The following is a 25,190-nucleotide window of genomic DNA, read 5'->3' as shown; positions in this document are numbered from 1 at the left end:
ATAATTTTTTTGAATGGCATGGCAAGACCTTACAAAATTTAAGCAACATCTTTCGCAAAAACTTTTGGGAGCAACTGCAAATTTTAACAAGGTACTGGGAGGGGTCAAGGGGTTGGTAATATACTCAAAAGAAAAAAAAACTAATTATGAATGGATTCAACGCCACATGCTAACATACAGTTGCTGCATGCCATCCCATTGATGCTATAAAAACATATATAAATATATATATATATATATATATATATCAATTTGGTGCAGGAAGAATAACAACAGATCATTTGCGAGTTTCAACAACCATCTGAGGGAAGGGTAGTTTGTATGTTAGAAGGCATCAGGATGTTGAAACCATCTGCTGCAGTAGATACGACCATTCCTGGAATCTGTGAATGCCAATGTATTTCTTTCAAGTCTTTTTGACCCTGTTTAAAGTCAAAGCATTGCTGAGTTAACACACTGAGTTCAATCAATAGAGAAATTTCTAAATCCATCATCTCACTAAGAGGAAAGTTCGGATAAAAGAGAAGTGGAGTGGGTTACCTGATGAACAAACAGAAGTTGTGGAGGTAGATCTTTAGGGGCATTTACTTGCTCTTTTGTTTTAGCTCTGAACTCTGCCTCCACTTCGTCATCCTTTTCTAAGGAAAGGTCCCATATTCTACGCAATGAAGCCAAGCGATCAAAAATAAATATATATATTTGATTGACCACATCTTATTTATGCACCAACCCAATCTATCATGTGTATCACTTACGTTAGCTAATTGTCGGATGATGAAATAGACAAAGTAGAGGCTTCATGTGGACTCCACTCAATGGACGTGATAGGGTGTTTATGGTATTCAAAATGTACCACTACAAAATCTCCGTCAAGCTCACAAAAAAATCACATTTAACATCAGCATTATCGACATCAAGAAACCCATTTCATAACCTACAATCCTTTTCTAGCATAAGAAAAAGAAAGGGAGGTAGAGAGAGAGAGGGAGATCAACCATTTCTTTGACTGCAAAAAATGTATACATGTGTATGTAGGAACATAATACACATATAAAACACAAAGGGGAAAAACACAAAGTGCCTTATCCCCCCTTTTTAGCAGTCTCAAGTATCATACAATGCATACTAAAGAGGCAAAGCACTTTCTTTTCCTCTTTTTTTTTTTTTTTTTTTTTTGATGTTGGGGAACCTCTCTAAGGCAAGGCCCTTCAGACCTATCCCTGTAGAGTAGACCCCAATCACATGCAGCACACCCTGAAAAGTTTCCCTACATGGAATTGGTTAAATCGCTAGTTTTACATCAGGGGGTGTGGCCCCAATGGATTGTTTACACCCATGAGGAGTTGAACCTTGGATCTTGAAGGGAGTGATATCCCAAAAACAAGTCTTTCACCACTTGGGCCAACCCCTTGGGGTTAAAGAGGCAAAGTACTTTCATTGAAGAATGCAGCTGGTTCCACCTTTCTTTTGTTAGTTAACCAACTTTTTTTAAATAGGGATTGTAGTAATTGTGTGTGACCAATCTGAATACATGAAAGTCACAATATAAGTTATACAATCAATGCAGAAGAGTGAAAGCAATAAGATTGAAGACATACTATTCTAACAATGGCCCTTAACCTGATAATTTATTATAGATCATATATTGTTTCAGAAAATATGATGGAATATCCATACCTCAGATCATATAGTCTGAGGTCACGAATAGAAATTGTCTCGTCATCACTGGCAGATGCCAATATATAGCTAGCCAGCCTAATTAGAATCAAGGAAGCGCCAAGACTGATCACCACATAAATATGCATGGACGTAAGGATTTTCTAATAGAGCAACAACTAGAACTATTAGCAACCTGTTCCACGATACGACATTCACATCTGCATTATGAGCCTTGAAAGATGCTGCTGCTGACTTCCCTAAACGGGCATCCCATATTGCAATAGTCCCATCCATGGAACAAGAGGCAAACACATGAGGTTCTGTAGGGCTCCACTACAGGAGAAGATGTAAGGCCTAGTTTTTCTTTTTATTTGTGAACCCTGGATCGTGTTGGAGGGCCCAACCCTTTTCCTTGGAGGTGTGTGAACGACGCTGTTTTGGGGGTAAGTATCTTCTTCCTCAACTTCTCTTCCCCCCCCCCCCAATTTGCATCTCGCCCTCTTTCTCTTTTGGTTTCTTTTGTTTCCTGGGTTTCCCTCGTTCAAATGCCTCTCTCACACGTAACCCACATTCACTTCCCGATTTCATCTCTTTCTTTCCGTTTGGTTGGTTTCGTGAGTCCGAATCGTATGCCCTTAATTTCCTCCATTTTTTCCTTTTCCCTCAATTTGGTTTCTCACTCGGTTGCATTCCACCATCTTTGCAGATTAACGTGTCCCTCTCCCTCGCGTTTACCTCTATTTTATTTTCTGCAACTAGTTTTTCTATCTTCAAGACGCATCTCTTCCTCTTCCATTTGGTGATATTTTTGCTACCTACAGGTATCTCCTTCTCCCACACTCTTACTCTGTTTTTCTTTTCTCTGCGTTTTGCTCGGAGATTGCAGGTAGGGCAAATGCATTTAGTGGTTTTCTTTTTCTTGCTTTCACTGTGTTCCTCTTAGTCACTGACTCACACTCAGTTCTCTCTTCCTCTCTCTCCTGTCTGTGAAGTGTACAATCTCAGTGAGTGACGCCGAGCCTTGTTGCGCGAAGGGAGATCCTCTTGGTTTCACAAACGCCACACACATATTCTGAGTTTATTCTCTCTTTTCCAGTTCTCACACTCACTCACCTGCGTGATGTTCTAACTAATTTCTAGTGCTACGTTGTTGGGTGGAAAACAAATATTTGACTGGTTGCCGGGAGCTACTTCAGTGGTCCCGCATTTTGGTGGTTTTTCATTCGGTGCGCCTTGTAATTGTCGTAGTGCTGTGAGTTCAAAGTTCTACACGGTTTCACATAAACATTGAGCCTTCATTGTAAGTTTTTCACTTCGTCGTGTATTTTATAAATTTTGGTTTGTTGGTTTGGTGTTTTAGAAATAATTAGAAGGGTGTTTGTTGGGTGCCGATTAACATCTAGAAGTGTTGGGATTTTTCTGTTGTGGAGTTGTGAACGCAGAGAAATGTGCAGTGTGTAGTGTCGTCTTGGATAAATTGTTGGCGATTGCTTGGGATTATGAGCTGCTGAAATAAGTGTGATTTATTGATGAGTTGAGTTGACATTGATTTTAATGGTTGTATTGGACAATATTAAGAATAGTATATGGTACTTTGGGTTGAAATGATGGCTGTCCAATTTGCTATATGGTTGTCTTAGTGAGTTGTTGTTGCTATTATATGGTTTGGGATTTTGGGTTTTAATTATTACATGGAAGTTATGCCATTCGTTGTTTAATACTCGATGTATATATTTTGTTTCTATCAATAGGTAACGAGATTTTTAGAGGTCGAATTCAAGACATAGATAATACATTGCAGGAGTCAGGTAAGTGGGGTTTCTATGCTAGGCTTTACATGAATTATTGAGACTGCGGTTGATTTTCTGAAAACTTTCCATATTTTGTGATGAAATGAGAACTTGGGAGAAACAAAACCAACCTCGGTCGTTTATTTGCATACTCATGAAATCTGTGTGGAAAGGGAAAATTATTTTCTAACATGCATTGTGTAGACATGAACTAAATTTTGTTATGATGTCTCTGAAATATGAAAAAGAGTGATATTTGAGAATTCTGAAAAATTGTGCATTTATTTAGAAAGATGCTCCGACTTTTGTTTTCAGTATGTAAGAATGACCTGATTATGTTTTGGTACTCTGTTTTATTTTGATATGGCATCTGAAAACCTTTGGTATGGTTTACTGATTTTGTATCTGACTCTGTCTCTGCTCTGCTCTGTTTGGGTTGGTACCAACTTCTCTGTCTCTTAGTGCACCCACTTTAGAAATAAAGTGGTTTTATTGTGATCTTTTCTGTGTGCACACTCGGGGCTCCAAGAAGAATAAAGGAAAGATTTCACCTCTGTCTCTGCCCGGTTTGGCCACCGGTGATAGCACATGCCTACCACGGGGGTGAATATTTTGTTCTGCATGATAACACTGAAAATTATTTTGTTATGCATGCTATGCTTTGTAAATGCTCATATTTGCATGCTAATATATGTCATCTGCTTACTAAGTTGTTGATAACTCACCCCCTATCATTATAATATTTTTCAGATGATGTGGAGAGTCCAACTGAGGACCTGGATTAGATTGGTGAGCATGATTAAGTTGAGAAGATGATGTTAGAAGAAGGAATTCTGATGTCCTTTAGTTTTAATGTCTTTTAGATTTAATTATATCATGGGTTTAAGAACACTTATGAAATTATTAGTTTGGTTTGTTATGACTACCGGGAGATTGTGGGCTTTTTAGTTTATTTTGCTACGGTAATGACTTTGTGGAGTTTTCAATGTGGTTATTTAGAATACATGAGATTGAGTTTTGCTAAAAAAGTTTTTGGAGTTTCATTTTAGTTGTGTTGGAAAACATGTTCTTAAGTGACAGGTAGTAATTCTCCAGGCCACTCGTATTTGGGGCGTTACATTTGGTATCAGAGCCAGGTTTGAGGTTCTGCAGACTATAGTATGTAAGATTTCAAAGTGTAGATAGTGTTTAAGAAATCATTTTCAGATTTATTATGATAGTGAAGCGAACTATAGGGTTGAATATTGTAGATGTTGGAAGTCTTAGAATTCGCAGGTTTTAGGAATGGTTTTGAGATGTGGTATTTCACAGGTCTATGAACTAAGTTCATGTTGATTAGGGTTTAGTTTAATTACGGAGTCTTCTTAAATAGTTAGATAGGGTAAAGTAATAGATTTTGGGAAATTGATTATTACTACAGTTATGTGTACTTCTTTCCTCTCTTTTATGGGTATCCTTATAATTTTGAAATATAATATATATGTTTTGTTTTTACAAATATCACTAAATTTTTATGTTCATATAAACTCTAATTTTTGAAACGATTATTAAAAATTCAAGTTATTTGGTCAGAATGCCACCTCGTCTTAGAGAACGAAGCATGTCGGATCTAAATGCAAATGAGAATGAGAGGGAAGCAAACCTGAGTGCTTCCGAAGTACTACGAGCAGCTACACATCAATTAATTGATGACCTTGTGCAGAATCCTTCGGGTCGCCATCGTAACTATAATGAAGGGGGCTGTACCATAGAGCAATTCAATCGAATGCACCCTCCTTTATTTGATGGAAGAGGCGATCCAAGTCTGGCGGAGGATTGGATTCATGACATTGAGGAGATTTTGCGGGTCTTAACCTGTACAGATGAGCAAAAGGTGGCGTACGCCACATTCAAGCTTACTGGGGAAGCAAAGAGGTGAAGGGTCTCTGAAAAAACTATCAGAGAAGCAGAGGGGACTGAGATAGTCAGTTGGCTGCATTTCAAACAGATCTTTCTTGAGCGCTTCTTCCCTAGCTCTTTCCGTGAGGATAAGGCTATGGAATTTGCCACCTTGGTTCAGGGAACAATGACGGTACATCAGTATGCAGCTAGGTTTACTGAGTTATCCTATTTTGCTACTTATCTGATTCTCGATGAGGAAAAGAAGGTGCGCAAATTTGAGCAAGGACTGAATGAGAAACTGTATGAGTGTGGTGGGTTTTTAGATTCGGAATTTCTCAGAAATGGTGAAAGGCCACAGTTTTTGAAAGAACCCTCCAAAGAAGCACTGCATTACATGAACAAAGGAAAAGGACTACTCCTACTGGGTACCATTCTGGCATGGACCAGGGACCGTGGAAAAAGAGGAATGAAGGTAGTAGCTCGGGAAAAAGGCCGGTTCAGGGTAACCAACAACCCTATCAGTGTAGGACATGCAATCAAGTGCACTCCGGAGAGTGCAGAAAAGGGGCAGGATCGTGTTTTCGTTGTGGCAAATCAGGACACTACATCAAGGACTGGCCAATGCAATTGGGTAGCAACAAGGCGACCATACCGCCACCTCAAAGAAGTGAAGTTCCAACACGAGGCAGCAACCTACGTCCTACTGCGCTTGCAAGAGTTTTTGCATTAACACCTAGAGAGGTTAAGGATAGGAATGATGTGATCATTGGTATGACTCCTTTGTTTTGTTTTAAGGATTTTATTTTATTTTAGCATTTTTTTTGTTTGTTGGTTTTGGTTAAGACTTTGAATATTTTTGGTTCATGCATAAGACTGTTTGTGGTCACAGGTACTCTTTCTTTGTTTTCTAATAATGCTATTGTGTTATTTGACTCAGGAGCGACACATTCTTCTGTTTCCACGACTTACTCTAGATTTTGCACTTTAGAAACTAAAAGGTTGAAGCACAAGTTAGTGGTCGTGACCCCAATGGGAAATTTAGTAGTCTGTAGTGAGTTTCTACAGGGATGCCCTCTATCTATAGAGGGAAGACTGATGCCAGCAGATTTAATAGTGTTCCACATGGTTGGGTTTGATGTGATTTTGGGTATGGATTGGCTGGCTTCTTACCATGCTAGTATTGATTGTTTTAAAAAAAGAAGTGGTTTTCAGACCCCCAAAAGAAAGTGAATTTCGGTTCACAGGGTTGAAAGTAAGGTTGGTTCCACCCATCATATCTGCCATTCAGGTTGGAAAATTGTTACATGATGGTTGTCAGGGATTCTTAGCCTGTGTGGTTGAAGCACCAAAGGAAGAGTTGAAGTTGGAACAAATACCTGTTGTGAGTGAATATCGAGAGGTTTTTCCATAAGATTTATCTGGACTTCCACCCGAGCGGGAGGTAGAGTTTGCGATTAAACTAGTCCCAGGCACAGGACCCCTTTCGAAAGCACCATACCGTATGGCGCCGTCTGAACTAGTGGAACTCAAGGAGCAATTCCAAGATTTGTTGGACAAGGGTTTCATCAGGCCCAATGTATCACCTTGGGGAGCTCCAGTCCTCTTTGTGAAGAAGAAGGATGGATCGATGAGAATGTGTATCGATTACAGGGAACTTAATCTGGTGACTATAAAGAATACGTACCTGCTACCCCGTATATAAGATTTGTTTGATCAGCTTCAGGGAGCTCAGGCATTTTCAAAGATTGATCTTCGATCAAGTTACCATCAATTGAAGATCAAGGTAGAAGACATGGCTAAGACAGCGTTCAGGACTCGGTATGGCCATTATGAGTTTTTGGTCATGCCTTTTGGCCTGACTAACACCCAACAGTATTCATGGATTTGATGAATCGGGTGTTTCATGAATTTTTAGATAAATTTGTGGTGGTTTTTATTGATGATATACTGATGTACTCCAAAAGCAAGACCGAGCATGAAGAACATTTGAAGTTGGTACTTGGGACACTCAGAGACAAGCAGTTGTTTGCTAAGTTGAAGAAGTGTGAATTTTGGCTTGATTCAATCACATTTCTGGGACATGTAGTTTCGAAAGATGGCATTTCAGTGGATCCAGGAAAAGTGGAAGCAGTGGTTAATTGGTTGGCACCGAAGAATGTTCATGAGGTTAGAAGCTTCTTGGGATTGGCGGGTTATTACCGTTGATTCATTGATGGGTTTTCCAGGATAGCAGTTCCTCTCACTACACTCACCAGGAAAAATAATAAGTTTGAATGGACAACAAAGTGTGAAGAAAGCTTTCAGGAGTTGAAACAGAGATTAGTGACAGCTCCAGTGTTAACAGTTCCCACAGCTAGAGGTGGATTTGTTGTCTATAGTGATGCATCTAGGCTTGGATTGGGGTGTGTACTGATGCAACATGGGAAGGTTATAGCTTACGCCTCACGCCAACTGAAAGTGTATGAGCAAAATTATCCCACACATGAACTGGAATTTGCGGCAATCATTTTTGCAGTTAAGCTTTAGAGACTCTATTTGTATGGGAAAAAGTGCGAAATTTATACGGATCACAAGAGTTTGAAATATTTCTTTATGCAAAAAGAATTAAATATGAGGCAAAAGAGATGACTTGAGTTGATCAAGGATTATGATTGCACCATCAATTATCACCCAGGCAAAGCTAATGTTGTAGCCGACGCTCAAAGTAGGAAGTCAATGGGACTAACAGTTGCAGCCATTACCACTCAGCATAGGTTGTTAATGGACTTAGAAAGAGCCAGTATTGAAGACATTGCTACTGATACAAATGCTTTCATGGCCAGTTTAGTAGTTCAACCTGCCTTGATAGGTAGAATTAAAGCTGCTCAGAAAGTGGACTTAGGGTTGGTGAAACTAGTGGAAGAAGTCAGGAACGGGGACAAACCTGATTTTAGCATTTCTGAGGATGGAGTTTTGAGGTTTAGAGGTAGAGTATGCATAACTACTGATGATGAACTACAGAGGGTAATTCTTGAAAAGGCACACCGTTCTTTGTACACTGTTCACACAGGGAGTACCAAGATGTATCGGGATTTGAGAGAGTCTTTTTGGTGGAATGACATGAAAAGAGAAATTGCTAAATTTGTAGAACAATGCCTAACTTGCCAACAAGTGAAGGCGGAGCATCAGAGACCTGCAGGGTTATTACAGCCACCCCAGAGAGGAAGTGGGAGCATATCTCCATGGACTTCGTGATAGGTTTACCAAGGACCTTAAGCGGACAAGATGCTATATGGGTGATTGTAGATCGCTTAACGAAGACCGCCCGTTTTATGCCCATTAAAGTTTCTTATAAACTAGAGAAACTAGTTGAGCTGTATATGCGGGTGATAGTGAGGTTGCATGGAGTATCGGTATCCATTATGTCGGATAGAGATCCTTGTTTTACTTCTAGGTTCTGGAGAAGCTTACAAGAGGCAATGGGTACTAAGCTAAGTTTCAGTACTGTTTTTCACCCTCAGACAGATGGACAACCAGAAAGGACTATTTAGATTTTAGAAGACATGTTGAGGGCGTGTGTGATGGAGTTTAAGGGAACTTGGATGCGACATTTGCCATTGGTTGAGTTCGCTTATAATAATAGTTTCCAGGGTAGCATTGGGATGGCACCCTATGAGGTTTTGTACAGCAGAACATGTAGATCTCCATTGTATTGGGATGAAGTAGGTGAAAGGAAAGTTATAGGGCCAGAGATTATTCAGCAGACCACTGAGAAGATAGATACTATTCGGGCTGGAATGAAAGCAGCTCAAAGCCGACAAGAGAGTTATGCAGATAAACGCCGCCGCCAGTTAGAGTTTGAGGTTGGAGATAAGGTATTTTTTAGGATTGCACCGATAAAAGGAGTTATGAGATTCAGAAAGAAGGGTATGTTGAGCCCTAGATATATTGGACCGTTTGAGATTCTTGATCAGATTGGACCAGTGGCGTACAGGGTGGCTCTACCATCGGCATTCTCGGGAGTGCATAACGTGTTCCATGTGTCTATGTTGAGAAAGTACATCCATGACCCCACCCACGTTATAGATCATGAACCCCTTTATATTCAAGAGGATATGACCTACATCGAGGAACTAGTGCGGATTTTGGACAGGAAAGAGCAAGTGTTACGGACTCGAACTATCCCTTTGGTTAAAGTACTATGGAATAATCATGCTATCAGCGAAGCATCTTGGGAATTCGAGGAACAGATGCGAGTTAAGTATCCTCACCTGTTTGAAGAGAATTCTTATAGCTTGTAGCAAATTCCGAGGACGAAATGTTTTGTTAGGGGAGGAGGATGTAAGGCCCAATTTTTCTTTTTATTTGTGAGCCCCAGATCGTGCTACAGGGACCAGCCCTTTTCCTCGGAGATGTGCGAACGGTGCCATTTTGGGGGTAAGTATCTTCTTCCTCAACTTCTCTTTTCCTCCCCCTCCTCCCCTCGATTCCTTCTCCCCCTCTTTCTCTTTCGATTTCTTTTGTTTCCTAGGTTTCCCTCGTTCAAACGCCACTCTCACACGTAACCCACATTCACTTCCCGATTTCATCTCTTTCCTTTCGTTTGATTGGTTTTGTGAGTCTGAATCGCATGCCCTTAATTTCCTCCATTTTTTCCTTTTCCCTCAATTCGGTTTCTCACCCAGTTGCATTCCACCATCTTTGCAGATTAACGTGTCCCTCTCCCTCGCGTGTACCTCTATTTTATTTTATGCAGCTAGTTTTTCTATCTTCAAGACGTAGCTCTTCCTCTTACATTCGGTGATATTTTTGCTACCTACAAGTATCTCCTTCTCCCTCTCTCTTACTCTGTTTTTCTTTTCTTTGCGTTTTCCGTGGAGATTGCAGGTAGGGCAAATGCGTTTAGTGGTTTTCTTTTTCTTGCTTTCACTGTGTTCCTCATAGTCACTTACTCACGCTCGGTTCTCTCTTGCTCTCTCTCCCGTCTATGAAGTGTACAATCTCAGTGAGTGACGCCGAGCCTTGTTGCGCGAAGGGAGATCCTCTTGGTTTCACAAACGCCACACACATATTCTGAGTTTATTCTCTCTTTTCCAGTTCTCACACTCACTCACCTGCGTGATGTTCTAGCTAATTTCTAGTGCTACGTTGTTGGGTGGAAAACAAATATTTAACTGGTTGCCGAGATCTATTTCAGTGGTCCTGCGTTTTGGTGGTTTTTCATTCGGTGCGCCTTGTGTTTGTCGTAGTGCTGTGAGTTTGAAGTTCTACTCAGTTTCACATAAACATTGAGCCTTCATCATAAGTTTTTCACTTCGTTGTGTATTTTATAAATTTTGGTTTGTTGGTTTGGTGTTTTAGAAATAATTAGAAGGGAGTTTGTTGGGTGCCAATTAATATCTAGAAGTGTTAGGATTTTTCTGTTGTGGAGTTGTGAACGGAGAGAAACGTGCAGTGTGTAGTGTCGTCTTGGTTAAATTGTTGGCGATTGCTTGGGATTATGAGCTGCTGAAATAAGTGTGATTTATTGATGAGTTGAGTTGACATTGGTTTTGATGCTTGTATTGGACAATACTAAGTATAGTATACGGTACTTTGGGTTGAAATGCGGGCTGTCCAATTTACTATATGGTTGTCTTAGTGAGTTGTTGTTGCTATTATATGGTTTGGGATTTTGGGTTTTAATTATTAGATGGAAGTTATGCCATTTGTCGTTTAATACTCGGTGTATATATTTTGTTTCTATCAATAGGTGACGAGATTTTTAGAGGTCGAACTCAAGACCTAGATAATACGTTGCACGAGTCAGGTAAATGGGGTTCCTATGCTAGGCTTTACATGAATTTTTGAGACTGAAGTTGATTTTCTGAAAATTTTGCATATTTTGTGATGAAATGAGAACTTGGAAAAAAACAAAACCAACCTCGGTCGTTTATTTGCATATTCATGAAATCTGTGTGGAAAAGGAAAATTATTTTCTGACATGCATTGTGTAGACATGAACTAAATTTTGTTATGATGTCTCTGAAATCTGAAAAAGGGCGATATTTGGGAATTTTGAAAAATTATGCATTTATTTAGAAAGATGCTCCGAATTTTGTTTTCAGTATCTAAGAATGACCTGATTATGTTTTGGTACTCTGTTTTATTTTGATATGGCATCTGAAAACCTTTGGCATGGTGTAGTGATTTTGTATCTGACTCTGTCTCTGCTCTGCTCTGTTTGGGTTGGTACCAACTTCTCTGTCTCTTAGTATACCCACTTTGGAAACAAAGTGATTTTATTGTGGTATTTCCTGTGTGTACACTCGGGACTTCGAGAAGAATAAGGGAAAGATTTCACATCTGTCTCTGCCCGGTTTGGTCACCGAGAATAGCACAACCTTACCACGGGGTGAAACATGGTCTCTGCTCTATAAGATGCTCTGTTTACATTTGATGATGATGCTCAGTTTATGTTATGCCAAAATACTGTGGGTTTTTACTTGTCTTAAAATCGTAGCTTTGTTACTTTTGAAAATATGTTCTGTTTTGCATGATAACACTGTAAAATATTTTGTTCTGCATGCTATACTTTGTAAATACTCATGTTTGCACGCTAGCATATGTCTTTTGCTTACTGAATTGTTGATAACTCATCCGTTATCATTATAATATTTTTTTGATGATGTGGATAGTCCAACTGAGGACTTGGATTAGATTAGTGAGCATGATTAAGCTGAGGATATGATGTTAGAAGAAGGAATTCTGATATCCTTTAGTTTTAATCTCTTTTAGATTTAATTATATCTTGGGTTTAAGAAGACTTATAAAATTATTAGTTTGGTTTGTTATGACTACCGGGAGATTATGGACTCTTTAGTTTATTTTGCTGCGGTAATGATTTTGTGGAGTTTTCAATGTGGTTATTTAGAATATATGTGATTGAGTTTTGCTAATAAGGTTTTCGGAGTTTCATTTTAGTTGTGTTGGAAAACATGTTCTTAAGTGACAGATAGTAATTCTCCAGGCCATCCGGGTTTGAGGCGTTACAGAAGAGATGGAACAAGAATGGTTACAAGTTTGAAGAAATAAAGGAAAACGGCTCTGCTCAAAGCACAAGATTCAACTGCATATAGGAAAACCCAAACAACGATAGATTCATGGGTTAACTATATACTTGTAAGTCCTCGACACTCGCAGTATGACCAATAAATGGTTGGGTATCCACATTCCATGTTGCATCAGATGTAGGCATGAAGAACGGTACCAGATACATTATCAAAGCGTTAGACCATGCTAAATGCGTTAAACAACTAGTAATTAAGGTTCCAGTCTAACAGTACCAGATACAAGCCTTCCCGGAACAATAGGATTCCAGTCTATAGCATAGCCTTCATCTTTGTGCTTAAACTTAACTAATGGGGCCTGATTGAAATCTGATGAAGCCCCCTGGGCACCTTGTGTTTCTGATATTTCTGCTAAAGCATTCAGATGAGAGCTGAAGTCCCTACGTATAGAGCATTATCATTTTTATTGTAATCTGTATCTGGAAAATCAAATTTCAAGTTCACACGTACCTGGATTAATCGTGCCATAATTGTTTTTGATAAGTAAAATGTCATAATAATTTCTAAGACAAGTGTTAAATCTCATTTTTATTCGAGTACTCGATAGGAGATCTTTTTCGGTCGCTACCACCGAAAAACTACCCCCAAAACCACCGAAAAATTCCAGAAACTGAAGACATATTATCACATTCCATAACGTCATATGCTACATGGACAACAAGACAGAAAGGCATGAATTATAAACTGCACGTGACCATTATCTGCCCAAGATGCGCATATATGTGGATTTTGTGCCATGGCACGTATACGATTTATACATCCTTCATGAGCTACCTTACGCAATTGGAAAAGCAAACGAGATAAATGAAAAGTTTAAATAGATAATGGAAGGAGCAAGCAATTTGGATCTCTGTTTTTGTGAAATTAGCAAAATGTGATAAGAAACAAGATGTTGCCTGCAAACTCGGACTCCCAGATCCACCAAGCTCCACATCCTCATCATCCTTGTCACTATCACTACAGTCACTCTCCATATCAGAGTTTCCATCTGCAGGTTTGGAAGGCACTAGCTCACGTCTTTTCCCTGTGATGTTGGATATTTTAAATATTCCAAGAGAGTTCGAAGAAGCTTTCTTTTCTTGATAAGTAGAGTTCCAAGAAGCTCTCTGCCTGCAGAAGAACCATGATGTAGAGATACAATGTAACGCCCCAAACCCGGGTGGCTTGGAGAATTATTACCTGTCACTTATAAACATTTCTCCCAACACATCCAAAGGATAATCTCCAAAGACTTCATAAGTGAAATCAATCTCATATCTTCTAAATAATCTCATTACAAACTCCACACAAACTTTAATGCAATAATAATAAATCAAAGGATCCAAAATCTCCTGGTAATTGTAACATACCAAACTGATAAAACCATAGGTCCTACTAAACCCAAACATATAATTAAAACTCAAAGACATTAAAACTAAGAACATCAGAAGTCCTTCTTCCAACCACATTTCCTCAGCTTAAACACGTTCACCAATCTAATCCAGGTCCTCATTTGGACTCTCCACATCATCTGAAAAATATTATCATGATAGGGGGTGAGTTATCACAACTCAGTAAGCAGAAATCATATGCTAGCGTGCAAACATGAGCATTTACAAAGTATTACATGCAGAACAAAACATTTTCCAGAGTTATCATGCTGAGCAGAACATATTTTCAAAAGTAACAGAGCGATGGTTTTAAGACACATAAAGCCCATAATACTTTAGCATAACATAAACTGAGTATCATCATCAGATCAAAACAGAGCATCAAACATAGCAGAGACCATGTTTCAACCCCGTGGTAGGGTTGTGCTAACCCCAGTGGCCAAACCAGGCAGAGACAGAGGTGAAATCTTTCCTTTATTCTTCTCGGAGCCCCGAGTGTGCACACAGGAAAGACCACAATAAAACCACTTTGTTTCCAAAGTGGGTGCACTCAGAGACAGAGAAGTTGGTACCAACCCAAACAGAGCAGAGCATAACAGAGCAGAGCAGAGCAGAGCAGAGCAGAGCAAAGAAGAGACAGAGTCAGATACGAAAACCAATACACCATGCCAAAGGTTTTCAGATGTTATATCAAAATAATACATAGTACCAAAACAGAATCAGACAGTTTACACACACTGGATACAAAAGCCATAACATCTTTCTAAATAAATGCACAACTTTTCATATTCTCAATATCGCTCTTTTTTTCCAGATTTCAGAAACCACATGACAAAATTTAGCTCATGTCTACACAATGCATGTCAAAACATATTTTTCTCTTTTTCGTACAGATTTCATGAGTATGCAAATAAACGACCGAGGTTGGTTTTGTTTTTTCCAAGTTCTCATTTCACCACAAAAATAATTCATGTAAGGCCTAGCATAGGAACCCCGCTTACCTGACTCCTGCAGTGCATTAACTATGACTTGAATACGGTCTCTATCTGTCTCGTCACCTATTCATAAAAATAATATAAACTAAATATTAAAGTCCAACAACACAAAATTGATCTTAGACAAGTTAAGACCCAATTTCTAGACCATAATTCAGCAAGTTTAATCCAACTCAAACAACCAAATAACAATCTGGACAGCCCACACTTCGACCCAAAATATTCTATACCAATCTCAGTATTGTCCAATACAAGCATCAAGACCAATGCCAATTCAAATTCCAATAACTCACACTTATTCCAACAGTTCGCAGTCCCAAACAATTACTAACAGTTTAACCAACAATACTATACAAAGCACACTTCTTCCCATTCACAACTCCATAACAGAAAATATAAACTAATACCTCCAAAAATTAAACTGTACTGGACAAAGAAAATTAAATTCTCTTCTAAAATAATTTCTCAACCACCAATCCAAACGACCCCCCTTACTCCTCGGACTCAGTCCGGCACAACCAACAAAATCACAATAAATAAGAATTAGCGCAGAAATACATTTAAATCTCAAAAGTTCTTTGGGAAAAATACTTACAATGCTATAATATAATTTTTGAAAGATCACGAAGGTGCTAGAAGCGGCAACGCAGCAACAAAACAGTGCCAAATGCACTGTGGCCGTGGGTCTCAAAAACTCACTTTTGAACGGGTGCAAACGAAGACCCGAGATTGATAGGGTAGGGCTTAGAGATGTCGGTGAGGCTAGTGGTGGTGGTGGTTGGCCGTGGGTGGTGGCGCAGAAGGCGGTTGAAGTGTAAAAACACACAAAGCGGAAATGTTGATGGTGGGGCTTCACCGGTGACAGATCGGAGGTGGGGTTGGGTCCATTGGGTTGCTAGGAGGTCGAGGATGATGTGGTGAAGAGATGGTGGCCGGAGGTGGCGCGACGATGGCACAGCGGCGCAAGGAATGCCGCGGCTTAGTGTGGTGCGTAGAGGCTAATGGCGGCGCGGCTGGGGCTGGAAATCGGAGGGGGAGGTCGCCGGCCGATGGGGAGCACGATGGGGTGGGCGGTGTCGTGCACAGCGGCACGACGGTGGCGGGCTGGGTGAGGAACGGTTGCACGGCGTGAGAGAGAGAGAGAGACGTCCGCGCGGGAAGCAGGGGGAGAAAAAGAAAAAGAAAGAAAGGAAAAGAGGAAAAGAAGAAAAAGAAAAGAGGAAAGAGAAAATGTAGAGAAAAAATCCAATGGAAACGATTTTAAAACAGCAAGTAAAATAAAATAATTCAAACGTAATGATTAAAATGAAAATAAATAATTAAACCCCACAACAAGTTAATTTAATTTGAGAAGAAATTTAAACGCATAAAAATAATTAATTTAGAGAAAGCACTTCAAAAATAATTTTCACAAAATTAAAATCATAAAAATAACACAACTAAAAATCCAACAATTTTAAAACAAGAGAATAAATTTTAAATTAATAACAAATAATCTTTCAATTAAAAAAAAAGAATACACTAAAATACGGGGTGTTACATACAATGTACAAAATGTGATGAGAAAATGACAAAGGACTATAAAAAAAGAGGTAAAAAAAACCGAAGTATTTCTCTTCCTAATATTCAGATAGATCTGTATTATAATTTGTCTTCCTCTGTAAATAAAAGGTTGTGCCTAAGTTGTATACAGAAACCAAATTTGATACTATGGTAATCCTTGGGAAATCTGTATTGCACACTGGAGTAACATAATCCTTACGTCTATTAGGGAAACCTATTTGAATCCCGATCCCGATGCAATTGCACTGTATAGAGATCAATAACGACGTTACACATGAAAAAGATTATACTGAATTTTTGGTTCCATAGCCATACATTACAAGCAATATGAAACAAACCTCGATCACCTGAGTACCCGCGACGAAATACATTGTTTGTGGGAACTCCGTTTGGACCAACCCCAGTGTATCGCATACAATATCGAAGCTGTAAAAATGAACCACCTTGTAATACCCCACATTTTAGCGTATTTATTTTTGAGAATGATTTTTTTAATTAATTTAAATATTAATTTTCTTGTTTTAAATTTATCGGATTTTTGGTTGCATTTATATTTAAGTTGTGAAATTTATTTTGATGTGCTGGCTTGATATTAATTATTGTTTGCATTTAAATTTGCTTTTTGCCTTAATGAATAATTTTATTGTTGAACTTTAATTATTTTGTTTTATTAATTTTAAGTTGTAGTGTTTTTATTTGGCTCTTAAATTATTTTTATTGTGCTTTTTTCTTTTGTTGGACCCTTCTATTTTCGGACTGGGCCTTTTTGTGTGTTTTATTTTTTTTCCTTTTGGGCCTAGCCCTTTTGGTCCCCAACCCAACCCGTGGCAACCCAGCCCAGGGATTTCTCTCCCCCCAAACGGCGTCGTTTGGTCCAGCCTTAGGGCTTCTTCATTTCTCTTTTCTTCTCCTGCACGTCGTGCTTCTCCACTTCCTTTCCATTTCAACTTCATTTCCCTTTCTTCAATCCATGCGGCTGCTTGTTGCCTCTCGATTTCCGTTGAGTAAGTCTTTGCCGTTGCTCATCTCTTGATTTTCTTGTCTTGTGGTAGTTTAAGAAGGAAATATACATATGTTTGTGAATCTCAGTTACTCAAATAATATTAGGTGTTTTACCAATTTGCCTTCTTTGGAACATGAGTTAATATTATGCTCATTGAATCTAAAAGCTTGAGTTTTCTTTTTGCATGGGTTATAGTCTATTTTGGGCACAGATGTTTGGGATTATAAGCTAAACCAATGTACCGGTGCTTTAAACAAAATATTTACAAGTTGATCATGTTGTAGTTTTTATATGTTAAATTCACTTTGTATGAGTTTTGTTTTAAATACAAATTGAATAAATATTTGAAAGATATTATAAGTATTAATATTTTTAGAAGTACATAGTGGTGTAGGATTTCTATTTTGAACTCTTTAAAGAGATACTAATTAGTCTATTTTTATTAAATGATGTAACGTCTCATTCCCGGAGGTCCGGAGAGTTAACTCTTAATACCTAAAATCAACTTAAATAATACAACTATAAAGTCCAGAAAATTTCATAAAACATTAATCCAGTTAACTAAACCAAATATCTAAGTTCCTCCAAGGGGACAATAAAGAAAACCTCAATAACATAAATTAAAAACTCTCCAAAACTCGAAATTATCCTTAACTCATAAGATTAAAAATAACCAAAAAATAAAATCAGTTTACTAACAATGACTCTCAGATAAACTCTTGTACCCTCAGGTACTTATTCCACTTTGATCATCACACCTTGCTAAAACTTCCTACTCTTGTTCTCTAACTGAACCATCAAAATTATTTGAAAAATATATGGAGATAAGGGGTGAGTTATCAACAACTCAGTAAGCAGAGAATATATACCAGTGTATAAACATGAGCATTTACAGAAATCAGAATGCAGAACAAAACATTTTCATTTTCAGAGTGTGGAAGCATAACATGTTATCAAAATATCAGAGCGAAGATTTAGAAATAATTTCATTCAAAATATTCTTTGGCATACCATAAAAATCATCCTCATCATCAGAACATCATATCAGAACGGAGGCCATGTATAATCCCCGTGGTAGGGTTGTGCATCTGCGGATAGCCAAGCAGAACATGAAACACTGTCACCAAGGTGTGCACTCAAAACAGAGACCACTACTATAACCTGTGGCAGGGCCGTATCCACTATTATTACCCGTGGTTGGGCCGTATCTACTATTATTACCCGTTTTTGGGCCATATTCACTATTATAACCCGTGGTTGGGCCGTATCCACTATTATAACCCGTGGTTGGGCCGTATCCACTATTATAACCTATGGTTGGGCCGTATGCCACTATTATCACCCGTGGCAGGGCCGTAACTGAACAAAACAGAAACAGAATCAAATTCAGAATCAGAGAGTCATGCCAAAGGTTTTCAGAAATCACGTCTTATCCAAACAGAGTACTGAACAAAAATCTTCGGAACAAAACAAAATCATATCACAACATAATTTATGCACGAATTTCATATTCGCTCTCATTTTCAAAGTTTAGAAACAGAATGTCAAAAATAAGCTCATGTCTACACCAGTCATGACAGAAAATACTTTCTTCTTAAACAGAATCTCATGAGTAATGTAGAACAAATAACTGAGGTAGTTCAAATTTCTTTTCATAATAAAACATGCATATTTTCCAAAACAGACCTCAATTCATTTTATTTAATGCAAAGTCTAGCATAGGAACCCCACTTACCTGGACTTCTTAGTTTTTCAGAATTTTCTTAAAAAATGCCGAACAAATATTAATCGTCACCTATAAAATAATCACGTAACTTCCACAAATTTCCGATCAAACATGTACCTCAATATTTAAACCTGAAATGCTAAAAAAAACTATTTTCTTAAACTTCTAAAATTATCCTATCCCTTAAAATATTATCACTTTCTAATTTCGTCAATAGCCACTTAAATGAATTCATACCGAAGAGAGTAATCGAATAAATAATATGCTAAAATGAATACCGATGTTTTTTTTTTAAATACTAAAGTACCCATAACATACTATAGATTAATAGAATACTCTAGCTACTTAAAATCTCATAAAATAAGGCCCACTAAAAAAAATGAGTTCCATTGAAAACTAAATAGTTCAAATTAATAATATAATCATATCTTTTAATGTATAATGAAAACCAAGTCCATTCATTAAAACACAACCAATTAAAAACAGACCATTAAAGCAAAATCCATTAAACTGAACCCACGTAACAATATAACTGAAAACAGAGCAACATGTAAAAACACTTAAAAACAAGATTGAGGTATTTTACGGAAAAGTCAAAGACAAAAGGTGTGATGGCAATTTCGAAGTTACCAGGAGTATCAAAACCATAAAGTTTGAAACTTCATGCTAATATTTTCAAAGAGTGCAAAGTTTCTGCTTGTTTATAGGCAAACATAAAACTCAACAAAAGGAAACCAAAAGAGGGGTGCGACGAGGCTCACCGTGACTCGTGAGGGAAAAAAATGATCTCGACAGTACAAGGCGAGAGAGGGGCGTGCGATTCAGAGAGAGAGAGAGAGAAGAAATCTGAGAGAGAGAGAGAGGAAGAAAACACGGAGAGTGAGCGGTAGAGAGAAAAGAGAACCCGGAAAGAAAGAAGGACTAATTCATGCAATGGAGAGTGACACACGGCGTGTGCATGGAGGTGTTATCGAGAGAGCGGGTGGTGGTTTGAGTCGGCGACAGTGTAGCAAGGTGGTGCAGGGCATAGCTAGCAAGACCAGGTTATGGCTATTTTCGTCGAGGACAGTGGCTGAACGCGTGCCAGGGAAGGAGGGTCTGGCTATGAAAGTACTCTTTTTCTTGATGCAAAAACAGAGCAGTCTTGGCTTCTTTCAGGGTTTATCTGCACGACGTGAGGCTGCCGATGGAGGCTTGTTGTGGTTGGTTCTACTTCGGGCTAGTGTTTTCCGTCGTGTGAGGGGCCAGTCGTGCGGGTTGCAGCGTGGAAGGGCTTGGTAGTGGGAGTGGTTCACGGCGGTCTGGCTTACGGTTTCACGTGGGAAGGCAACGGCGTGAGCTTTCTTCGTATGTATATAAATAGACAATTGAACATGAAAAGAAAACCCTAGATGAAAACCAAACGGACGCGGGACGTGCATGAGGAACTTGCATGCGGCTGGGACGAGAGTCGTGCGGGTGAGGGGAAACAGCTACCTCAAAAACCGATAGGTTTTCTAAGATTTAGTCAAACCGGCGCGGCCTTAATCCGCAACTAATGGGCCAAACGCTAAATAATAAAAAATAAATAAATCACTACTCAATCCGATAACCTAAAAACTAAATAAATAAATAAATAAAACCATGGTCCAATCATACAAATTCTAAGTCCGGGTGTCACAAATGAAATATTTGCCCTCCTACTTTAATCAGTTTTGTTTTAATGAGCCTGTAAACCAAATATGTATTTTACGACATAATTGTATCTATTACTAATATTATTATGAAATTTTGAAAATATTCTGAGTTTATAATTAAGTGGATATTAATGAATTTAGAAAATGTGCCAATATTTTAGGATTACGTGAAGTTAGGTTTTTGAAGAATTGAAATAGGTTATTTTAGCATCTTAGGCTTAAATATTGAAATATGTGTTCGATTGGAAATTTATTAGAATTACGTGGTTATTTTTATAGGTGACGATTAATTATTATTCGACATTTTGAGAAAAATTTTTAAAAAGCTAAGTCCAGGTAAGCGGGATTTCTATGCTAGGTTTTATACAAATTATTAAGACCGAGGTTGACCTTCTGAAAACTTTGTATATTTTGTGATGAAATGAAAACTTGGGAAAAACCAACCTTGGTCGTTTATTTGCATCACTCATGAAATCTGCATGAAAAAGGAAAAATAATTTCTGACATGCATTGTGTAGACATGAGCTAAATTTTTGTCATGCTGTCTCTGAAATTTGAAAAATAAACTATATTGAGAATACGAAAAATTGTGCACTGATTAAAAAGATGCTTCGACTTTTGTTTTCAGTATGTGAGAATGATCTAAATTTCAATACTGTTTTTGATATGATGTGGTATCTGAAAAACCTTTGGCATGACTTTCTGATTCTGTTCTAACTTTGTTTCTGATTCTGATATGGTGATTTTGATTCTGTTTTGCTCTTATATGTGGCCCTATCACGGGATAGAATAGTGACCTCTAGCCCTGTCACGGGATACAATAGTGACCTCTGGCCCTACCACGAGATATAATAGTGGATTTCTGTTCTGAGTGCAATCTCTTTGTTATTCATGGTGATTTATGTTCTGCTTGGTTTTCCGTAGAATGCACAACCCTACCACGGGAGTTAAACATGCCAAATGAGTCTTTGAATATGAAAAGCTGGTTTTTGAATATGAAATGTTCAAAAAGTTGCTCTGATTTTTTGATAATATGTACTTTTGAGATTTGCACATTGATACTTAAATGTTTTTTTTATACATTCTAAACTCTGTGAAAATGCTCATGTTTACACACTAGTATATGTCATCTGCTTACTGAGTTGTTGATAACTCACCCCTTATCTCCATAACATTTTTTAGATATTTTTATGGTCAAGCTGGAGAACAAGAATATGAAGTATTGGAACAGTCTGATAATCATAGATGATTGACTGCTAAGGGTACGAGTATTTTGGAGGATCATATTTAGTAGTTTTACCCCTAGTGGTTATTTTTGGTACATCAAGTTATGATTATTTTGGGTCTTTGTGGAGATGTTATTTGTTATATTGAGGTTTTTATTTAGTATTTATGTGGAAGGATACTGATTTTTTGGATCAAACAAATAAGTTAAGTATTTTGTGGAGGTTTTTGTTTATTTATTACTGATTATTGGGGATGTTCTTGCAGAATAAGAGCTAACTCTCCGGACCTCCAGGAACGGAGCATTACAACCTAGTTACAAATTAGGAACTAAAAAGACATACAAGGAAATCATGGCATATGGCTAATACGAATTGGGCCACCAATGAATTGAAGAAAAAACACACAGAATTAGCTGTACCTAAGACAGGGCCAGCCAATATGGAAGGCGTGAAGGGAATTATAGGCCGAGGGGTCACACTGAAGCTCCTTGCCTTCCTCCAAGTTTTCCACACCTGGTTGCCACACCTTTGCCTGCATTGAGGGTATCGAAGATGACGAAGACGAAGACCCATCTCTTTTGTCCAAGCCCTGCACGAGATAGGGATGGTTGTGTGAAAAGGTCACCCAAAAGGCAATTAAAACTAAACGATTGATTTAAGGCATCGAGAAAGAAAGATAGTTGAACCTTGCTCTTTCTCTTAATTTTCATCGCGCTTTTGATGTTGTGAACCATTTTTGTATAGGTTGATGCAAAGCGACACAATGGGAAGAGGCTTTCTGTTGAGTCGAGTCGAGTTTAGCTAGGATTTTACTCCCTTTTCCGAGACGGTTCTTTGCGCTAGTTTAGCAAACGGAACAAGAAGCTCCGGCATACAGCACCTTCTAGGACTAACCGAGAGAGAGTGAGAGCTATGAGAGAGAGAATTACCTAGAGAGAGGCACTAACCGAGAGAGAACTAGCGTGGGGCAGAGAGAGAGAGAGAGAGCCGGGCAGTGTGTTGCTTGGTGGTTAGTGGAGGGAGACGGTGCAAGGTGGCTGGGCACTTTGGGGCACGGCAGTGAGTGCAATAAAATTGACCATATGGCATGGTGATAAGCAGCGTTCAGTTGCTGGATCCTTCTTGGTTTCAAGTGTGGTTTCAAGCCAATCCTAGTGGTGGAGGAACCCAGTGGTGGGACAACCGTGCGGTGCAGTGTGGGATGATCACGGTGTCAGTCGAATCCTATTGACTGCACTGGTTTCAACATTGCAAAACAGGGGCTATTGGGTTCACAGCTTCGTGGCTTACAATGGAGGTCACAGGGAGGCGTTGGGCGGTGGTAGGGCAGTTTCTAATCAGTGGAGGATGACCATGTAGTGCCCTTTGTGGTGGCTTTGAGTTGCAACAGAGAAAGTGGAGATGAGAGAGTTTCTAGCACGGTGGAGAGGAAACCAAGGCAGCAGTGATTTTCTTGTGGTTGTCCAAGGTAGTGATGGAGGGGCTATGGTTGAACGTGGGGTAGCGGTTGTTGCAGCTAGGAGGGAGATACCATGACGGCTGAGGCTACCATGGGTTCTACACGCTGGAACATGGTGTTTTGCGGGTGTGATCTTACTGGGTTGGCAGTATGGTTCAGTTGGTACACGGCTGAGTTGAACGCAGGAGGCTTACGGTGAAGGTGATGGTGTTGTTAGTGTGCAAGGGGAGGCTGCATGCGGTAACAAAACCCTAGATGAAGATGGGTGTTCCACGCAACGCATTGGGTCTAAATTATTTATTGTATTTTACTTATAAATTTATCCATTAATATGTAAAAAAAGAGTGGGGCTAATTAATATGTAAAAAAAGAGTGGGGCTACTATGCCGCCCCACTCTTACTGCTGGGCGTACCGCCCAGTAGTTTTTTTTTCACATTTTTTTTAGTACATTTAAATATTTTTAAAAAATAAAAAAAATGCACCAATACATTTAAAATCACTTTCTTATAAAAAAAAGTAAAACAAATTTTTTTTACCAGCGGTCAAAGTGGGGGGAGGTAAATTAGTTTTATTCTATAAAAAAATAGGGAAACGCTTTTAGACAACCTTGCTGTTTATAGGAGAAAAACAACCCTCCAATAAGCATAAGGCATGAAGCTTTATGCAATACTATTTCCACAAAGTGAAGGAATTACAGGGCATGAATCCTTGGAAAAATCCCCGCTTCTTTTCTTGTCACGGCCTCCAATGAAATCTTGTCGTTGTTGCTAGGGGTGTAAATTTAAATCGAGAAACCAATCCGGACCTGTTGGTTCGGTTTTGAACCGGTTCGGTCAGAAACCGGTTCCTATATTATGAAAACTGGTTAGATACGGTCTGGTTTTGGTTCCGTAGTTTCCGAGACCAGACTAATTGGAAAAAATATATATATAAAAACTAATTTTATATATTATACAAAATATTTATGTATATAAATTTTATATAAATAATATAATTATATATTAAATTTATATATATAATATATATAATTATATATCATATATGAAATAATTTCATATTATAATTTATAAATTGTAACATAAAATGTTAATCTTAAATATGAACATTTGTAATTTGTTTGATCATATGTTATTAAAATAATTATATAGAAGATAATGTTATTATAATTTATAAAATAAAAGTTTAATCTTAAAGATGAAAATTTAATTGATCATATGCTTTAAACATAATATATATATATATATATATATTATAAATTATTAATAATATTTTGTCATAAGAAGTAACACTTTATTATATGTTTTTTAAATTTTAAAAAAAATCAAAAAATCGGACCGGATCGGACCGGAAACCTGTAAAATCGGTGGTACCGGTTTAGGAGGGTAACCAAGGCGTAATCTGTTTTGAAAAATTCAAAACCCGTACATACCGGTTTGATCCTAGATTTTGTCCAAAACCAGACCGGACCGGACCGGTTACACGCTTAGTTGATGCCACCAAACGAAGACCCCCTAGATGCCGTCACCTTTTCGAGATCTTGCCATTACCATCTTCGAGATCTTTCCGTCGCCCACCACGGTTGCGTTGCCCACTACGTGCTCTCTACCGTCAGGGATGAGTGGGGTGGAGATGAGTTTGGGTTGGGATGGAGTGGTGTGGGGATGGGTTTGGGTTGGAATACGAAGACAGTGGAGCACGATTTGTTGGTCTGTTATGTTCTAGTGTAGGCAAATGCATGGTAATTAAAATAAAA

General features: G+C 38.4%; 1 pseudogene; it reads right to left on the bottom strand.

Annotated features, from left to right (window-relative positions):
- Positions 1–290: 290 nt before the first annotated feature.
- LOC118346087 lies at positions 291–22,711 on the bottom strand (annotated as a pseudogene).
- Between the last annotated feature and the right edge of the window lie 2,479 nt (positions 22,712–25,190).

The sequence above is a fragment of the Juglans regia genome, unplaced genomic scaffold (assembly GCF_001411555.2).
Source record: "Juglans regia cultivar Chandler unplaced genomic scaffold, Walnut 2.0 Scaffold_661, whole genome shotgun sequence".
NCBI classification, from domain to species: domain Eukaryota; kingdom Viridiplantae; phylum Streptophyta; class Magnoliopsida; order Fagales; family Juglandaceae; genus Juglans; species Juglans regia.
This window is presented reverse-complemented; position numbering and strand designations above follow the sequence as displayed.